The sequence below is a fragment of the Sorex fumeus genome, unplaced genomic scaffold, assembly GCF_029834395.1.
Source record: "Sorex fumeus unplaced genomic scaffold, SorFum_2.1 ptg000033l, whole genome shotgun sequence".
Taxonomy (NCBI): Eukaryota; Metazoa; Chordata; class Mammalia; order Eulipotyphla; family Soricidae; genus Sorex; species Sorex fumeus.
In genome coordinates, this window is record NW_026606090.1 from 12,382,172 (window position 1) to 12,389,454 (window position 7,283).

Consider the following 7,283-nt stretch of genomic DNA (forward strand, 5'->3'; position numbering starts at 1 on the left):
ATAGGGTCAAGCATTTGTGCAAAAATTTTCTCTGTTTTTGAAGAATTTACAGCTTAACGAATGAAAATGCAGAGTAGTGTCAGTGGGGACATGGTGCAAAGAGCCATTCAAGCGTGGCATTTAACTCAGGCCTGCTTGGCACGCATGAGACCTCGGGTTTGATCCCAGGCACCACATGGTCCCTGAGTAAGTATCAGGTGTGGTTAAACAAACATATAAACAAAAAACCCTAAACAAACCAAACCCCAAATCTCTGTATTGTTGAGCAAATGCGTCTGTGGCTGCACTGTTTACAGTTTTGTGGATGACACAACAGAAAAAGCTTGGGACGGAAAGAAGCAGGAATGTACTGGACATCCAGCAGGTTTGAAGGATACCGTGCAAGTAAGAAATGGGGTCAGGAACCAAGGCCCTCAGCCTCTGACTCTCAGCTCAGTGTCTTCGGGAATTTGCTGTCCTCCCCTATGTCGGAGAGAAGAGGCAGTGTGCGCCCTGTACCCGGTGTCCCCAGACTCGGCCTAGCTGCAGTTTCCTTTCCTAGCCTGCTCACAGATGCGGCTTGAGGCCATCACACAGCATGAGATTTTCCTTTAGAGTTGAATTGTTCAGCTTTAAAGCAGATCAGCACCAGACCTGGGAGAAGAAGAAGCAGGGGCGGGGCAGGGCAGGGGGGATGCTGGGGGGGCAGGCAGCAAAAGCTCTATTTGCTCAATTGATCTCTCAGAGAACAAGCTGGAGATAACAGTTGGGTCACTGTGTCAACAGTGTTGTGAAAACAATGAAGGTGCCTTTCAGCCTGGGTCTGTAGAGGTGACTGTCAGATTTAAAGCCAGAGCAGAACTGGGGACTGATGTGGCTCAAACTATCCTTCCCACCATATTTGATAAAGAAAAAAAAACTGGAACCCTGGAAAACTGACTTTTTATTCTCTTTTTTTTTTTTTTTTGGAGGGGGGGTTGTGGAGGAGCAAAGTTTGGAGTGCCTGGTGTTACTCCTGACTCTGTGTTCAGGGGTCATTCCCAGTGGCACTGGGAATTCAACCCTCTGATCTCTCTCTCTCTCTCTCTCTCTCTCTCTCTCTCTCTCTCTCTCTCTCTCTCTCCTAGATTTTCAATGCAGAAGGGCTGTGGTTCATAGGCTAAAGACTGTGTCTTGGTGCATGAAGGAACATTCCTGAAGATTCATTCTAGCAGTGAAAAAAATCTGAGCAAGGTAAAGACCCCTCCCCCAGCTTTGCCCACAGGGATCCGGACACTCCCCCTGTGCCCTCAGACCTTGGGGTTGGGGCTGTGCATATTTATTCTTTCCAGTCGTGCACTTTGCTCTTTTCTTTTCCAGGCCTCAAGTCTGTGTTTGTTCTGGGGGCTGTCTCTCCTTGCACGTTGCAGGCGGCCCCACGTTTCACTCGAGTTCTGAGCTAAATATAACCTCGCTATCGTGGAGGCCCTGTGCATGTCAGCCCACTGAAAGTGTGGTATACACGCCATCCCAGCTCCCAGAGCTGCTTTCCCAGGACGGCACTTTCCCATGCAGATGCTCCCGGGTGACACGTTTGCAGGATCTGGGCTGGGGAAGAAGTTTGTTCCTGTATCAGCCTCTGCCTGTGTGTGCAGCCAGCTGGTCTCCCATGGCAGAGTCTGGAGGAGGCACTCTTAGGTTGCCCCCCCTCCATTAACCCCCCCCCCCCCCAACTACCACTCCCATTCAGTCTCTGCTGGGTAGAGGAAGGGAAACAGCATCAAAGCTCAGACACATCCTTGCCTCATCTGGGGGCCTGCAGGAGTTTCCCTGTAGCAGACTGAGTCATGGCTTTGCCTCCTGCCATAGACCAAGACTCAAGGGTCTTAGGAAGGAAGTTAGCGATAGCACAGCAGGTAGGGTGCTTGCCTTGCAAGCAGCCAACATGGCCGACCCGAGTTCGATTCCTCCGCCCCTCTTGGAGAGCCTGGCAAGCTACCAAGAGTATCTTGCCTGCACGGCAGAGCCTGGCAAGTTACCCGTGACGTATTCGATATGCCAAACACAGTAACAACAAAGTCTCATGATGGAGACGTTACTGGGCCCGCTCGATAAAAATCAATGAACAACAGGAGGACAGTGACAGTGACAGTGACCTTGTTCACAGTGACAAGACAGGGTCCCATGCCAGCCCCTCCACAGAGCTTTCTTCTGTTCAAGATGATCTCCCCTGCCAGGAGGAGAAGTGCAGGGGCTTAGAACGCCCAGGTGCCCTGAGCACTACCCAGGTGCCCAGGTGCCCTGAGCACAGTCCTGGCCGCTCTGTTGTTTCCAAGCCCCCACCCAACGCTGCCATTTCTGGTGTGAGAGCAGCAAAAAATGGGGCACAGTGGGCACCTCAGTGAAAGAGAAGTGCGGTCCCATGGCCAGAAAGCACGACCTCCAGTGAGCTCGTCCAGGCTCCCCAGTGACTCCCTGGGGTACTGCAACCCTAACTTTGTGCCGCAACTAAGTGTGACCTTCCATGTGCACTAGAACAAGGATTGCCACTCAAGGAGCACAAACCTTGGTGAGCACTGTGGCCGAGAGTGTGAGCACTGCAGCCCGACGTTTGACTCTGAGGACCACCACAGTGAACACCTTGTGACAGAGGGAGAGAGAGTGCAAAAGTAAAAACAACAACAATAATATATGAGCCTCCCAACCAGGCTTATATGCAACCCCTGGTCATCACAACAACACAATGATGACAACAAGACCAAAGAGACATGGGCAGGGCTGGGGGGGATGCACAAGGGGTAATAAAATAAATGCTGCAGAGGTGAGAAAGATAGTACAGCAACAGATAGGACTCTTGCTTAGCATGAGGTAGGCCTCGGTTTGATTCCTGCCAATTCATATGGTCCCCTGACCCCACCAGGAGTGATCCCTGAGTGCAGAGCCAGGAATCAGCAGAGAGCAGTGCCAGGTGTGCCCCCCCCCCCCAACAAAAAACAATCCTGCCCCTTTCTGCTTATGATAATCATTATGCTGACTGAAAGTTGCCCGCATACCTTTTAAATCACTTAGTGGCTTTACTTTTGTTAAAATGAGAGTGAAAGCACTTCAGAATTTGAGTCTTTAGCTTCAATTGACTTAATCCCATTCTCCCCGCCCAGCCCTGAGAAAAGAAAGCATTAGGCACGTGTCAGTTTCTCACTTTCCAGGGAGCAGAGAAGCAGCATTCAGCTGACATTCCTGGACTCTCTTGGTACAGTAGAATCTGCCATGGCCTGCATTGCAAGGCTGAAGAATGTGGGACAAGACAAGGCAGACTCGTGCGACAGACAGACCTCTGTACAAACAGTGAGAGGAGCAGGGCACTGGCTCAGCCTGTGGAATGAGCCTCTGAAGAGCAAGAGCGCCAAGGGGGGGGGGGGGGGGCTGCCACTGCTGACACTGGCCCTCCAGGTGTCTCCAAAGTCACACCCTTGAAAATGACCCCGAGGTCCAGCAGCCCAGCATGTGGCTCCTTGGAAAGAATACTTTCAGATGGCTAGAAGGAGGGGTGAACTTGGCAAAGGTTCGAGGAACAGGAAAAAGCAGGGCAAGACAATCACTTAATCACTTAATCACTTAACTTCCCGTTTGTCGTCGATTTGCTCAAGCGGGCGCCAGTAACGTCTCCATTTGTCCCTGTCGCGTGCTAGTGTAGCCCAATGGCATCTGTTCGCTCCGGGAACATGAAGGGCCTCAAACCGATCGTTCATGATCTTGACGAAGAAGTCTGACCATCTGGAAGGTGGACGGCCACGTGGTCTTTTGACATCCCGTGGAATCCAGTCAGTAACAGCTATAGTCCAGCGGTCGTCTTTAAATCTCATTATGTGACCAGCCCATCTGATTTTCGACACCTTGGCAAATGAGACAGCGTCCCTGGTTCTTGATCGTCGACGGATGTCAGAACTCCGGATTCTTTCTCTCATTTGAGTGAAACGTGATATTCCAAGCATAGCTCTTTCTATTCTTCTTTGGGAGACCTGAATAGCGTTCTCATCTTGTTTGCGTAGGGCTCAGGTCTCTGAGGCATATGTTAATGCAGGAAGAACAGTGGAATCAAAGAGATGTGCCCGGAGCCGGAGGTTCTTCGTCCTCTTAGCTATTTCTTCGACATTCTTGAAGGCATTCCAAGCCGCTCTCTTCCTCCTGCACAGCTCGGGTGCCAGGTCATTTGTCATGTTGACCTCTTGACCTAGGTACACATAGCTGTTGCATTCGGAGATGGTCGTTCCGTTGAGAGCGAATGGGGCATCAGGAATGAGGCTGTTTCTCATAAACATTGTCTTCGTAAGATTCAGCTGTAGTCCTACCTTTCCACACTCACGGTCAAAGTCGGCCAGCATTTGTGCCGCTTGGCTGATGTTTGGTGTTATTAAAACGATGTCATCAGCAAAGCGGAGGTGGTGTCGTTGCCGACCATCTATCTTCACTCCCATTCCTTCCCATTCCAGTCATTGCATGACGTTCTCGAGGGTGGCACTGAAGAGTTTCGGTGAAATGGTATCACCCTGCCGCACCCCTCTCTTGACATCAACGATCACTTCTTTGTAGAATGGTGAGATCCTGGTAGTGAATCCGCAATACAGCTCATGGAGGATCCTGATGTATTGGGCTTGAATGCCCTGATTGGCTAGGGCTTCAATGACCACTTCCGTCTCAACAGAATCAAAGGCCTTCTTTAAATCAATGAACGTTAAACAGAGCAGCATCTTGAACTCCCGAGAAACCTCAATGAGTTTGGTTATCGTGTGGATATGTTCCTTTGCGGAACCCGGCTTGCTCGCATGGTTGTCCTTCATCTAGTGTTCTGCTAATCCTATTTAGGATGACTCGAGTGAACAACTTGTAGAGGACAGACAATAGGCAGATCGGGCGGTAGTTGCCAATGTCATGGATGTCTCCCTTCTTGAACAGTAGTACGGTCCTGCTGGTTTTCCATTGGGACGGAACCTTGCATTCAGACAGGTAGCGAGTGAAGAGCCGAGCCAGTGTATTGATGAGTACTGACAGCAGGTTCTTCAGGTGTTCAGGTCTGACCTTGTCTGGGCCGGGTGCTCTTTGTTTCTTTACCGACGAAATGGTGTGTCAGATTTCGGAAGGGAGAACGTTGGGAACGACATATCCATCCTGTGGAATTTGGTATGTCGGCAAGTGGACATGGCTATCAAAGAGATTTGAGTAGAAGTCATGGATAATCTTCTCCATTGCCATTCTGGAGGATGCGATGGATCCATCAGGATGTCGGAGGGCAGTCATATTGGTCTTGTAGTTGGCGAAGGACAGGTGGGCATTACGAATACTTTTCCCGGCTTCTGCCGCATCTACCAGTACTTCTGCTCTTCTCTCTTTGAGGTCTTCCTTGATCGCATCTCTGCACTGCTTTGCAAGCTCGGACGTTAGCTTGCGGTTGCCTGAGGCATGCGCCAAACCACACTGGCGAATTAGCTCAAGAGTTTTTGAAGACAGGCTTTTTTTGTGGCTATCTCTCTCTCGGCGTTCCTCGCACATTCATGGAGGTGCTGAACCAGTAGATCGTATTCCTCGTCAATATTGTCAACAATGTCATCTTCCCATGTTGCCGCAATAGTACCAAAGAGTTCCCAGTTGGTGGTCATTCTGGGAGTTCTCTTTTTGAACTTTGCAGCCCTTTCTCCCCGCTCTGTGAAGTAGAATTTTGCACGAAGGAGGCGGTGGTCCGATCCCATTCGAAATTTTGGGACAACAGCGACATTGGTCAGGCAAAACCGTCGATTGAATATGATGTGGTCTATTTCGTTGTGGCCTCACATTCTGGGGGGGAAAGGCAGTTGGGATAGAGAAGGAATCACTAAGTGAATGATGCTTGGAGGGCTTGCTTGGGATGGGAGATGCGGGAGACTCCCATGTCCATCGTTTAGATTCTGCCTTCTGGAACTGTGAGTTACCATGAATGGTCTTGGTCGACATGATGAACTCAGACAGTCTCTCACCCTGTTCATTCCATTCTAGGCCATGGGTCCCGATGTGAAGTTCTTCAGCTGATCTTCTCGGTCCTATCTTGGCATTAAAATCACCCACAATGATCTTGTAGAAGGTGTGGTCTTCTTTATAGAACTTCTCTAGCTCCATGTAGAACTTCTCGATTTCTCTTTCATCATAATGAGATGTTGGTGCGTAGACAACGAAGACAATGGGCAAGACAAAGGGAAAGAGAAACCCAGAGGAAAGTTTGGCTGTTGGTTGGTGTGGTTTTGAACTGCGTTAAATCTTGGTGGGATGCAAATGGAAAAGGGTAAAAAGCAGGTCACTGGAGCTGGGACAATGAGATTCCATCAGTAAGAGTGCACAGGTGCCAGAGAGTGCAAGGGTGAGACATTTGCTTTCCACACAGCCAACTCTGGTTGGATCCCCAGCACTGCCAGGAATGATCCCTGGGCACAGAGTCAGGATTGAGCCCTGAGCGCTGTGAGGTGGAGCCCCAAACAAACAAAATAAAGTTCCCCCAAACAAAAAAGCTGTGTGGGGCCGTGCTTGGTGAACTTCTCCATGCTGATGACTTGTGGTTGTCTTCTCAGCCATTTTTCTGCGTGACCGGTTGACTGAGAAACCATGTCCCCCAAAGCTCACTTCTGTGTGTATGTTGCTCCTAGGCAGAGGAGGGAACAGATCTTGCTCTTTGCCCTCTGTTTCGTGTTTACAGGATCACCCTCATGCACGCAGGACTTTGTATGAGACACGGTGTCCGTGAGCAGGCATTAGTAGAACCATTCTGGTTAGAGTACATCTGGGACTGTGGGAGGCCTGGGGTGGGGGCAGAAGGGTACCAAAGGTCAGAACTGAAAGTCCCTGAGCCTCTGACCCCTGTCAAGCAGACAGCTGAAGGAGGGGGTGTCCTTGTGGAGCTGAGGATGCAGACGATAGGGAGCGCCTGCCAGGAGCAATGGGGCTGACTGAGTTCGGGAGCGATAGGCTTCTCAGTTATTCCTTGTTAGAACTGGAATTGCTTGGAAGCCGGCCTCACATTCTGGGGGGGGAAGGCAGTTGGGATAGAGAAGGAATCACTAAGTGAATGATGCTTGGAGGGCTTGCTTGGGATGGGAGATGCGTACTGAAAGTAGACTATGGACCAAACATGATGGCCGCTTACTACCTGTATTGCAAACCATAACATCCAAAAGGAGAGAGAGAGTAAAAGGGAATGTGCCTGCCACAGAGTGGGGTGGGGGGAGGGAAGTGGATGGGGGGATGGCGGGAGGGATACTGGGTATATTGGTGGTGGAGAGTGGAGGGCACTGGTGGATGGATGG

At 50.4% G+C, this 7,283-nt stretch overlaps 1 long non-coding RNA gene across 1 annotated transcript; it reads left to right on the top strand.

Moving 5' to 3' along the window:
* The first annotated feature begins 310 nt into the window (after positions 1-310).
* On the top strand, positions 311-6,051 carry LOC130025963 (uncharacterized). The gene is made up of 3 exons (XR_008792825.1): positions 311-384; positions 1,107-1,212; positions 5,986-6,051. It is a non-coding gene; the product is annotated as an uncharacterized LOC130025963 (long non-coding RNA).
* Positions 6,052-7,283: the final 1,232 nt, after the last annotated feature.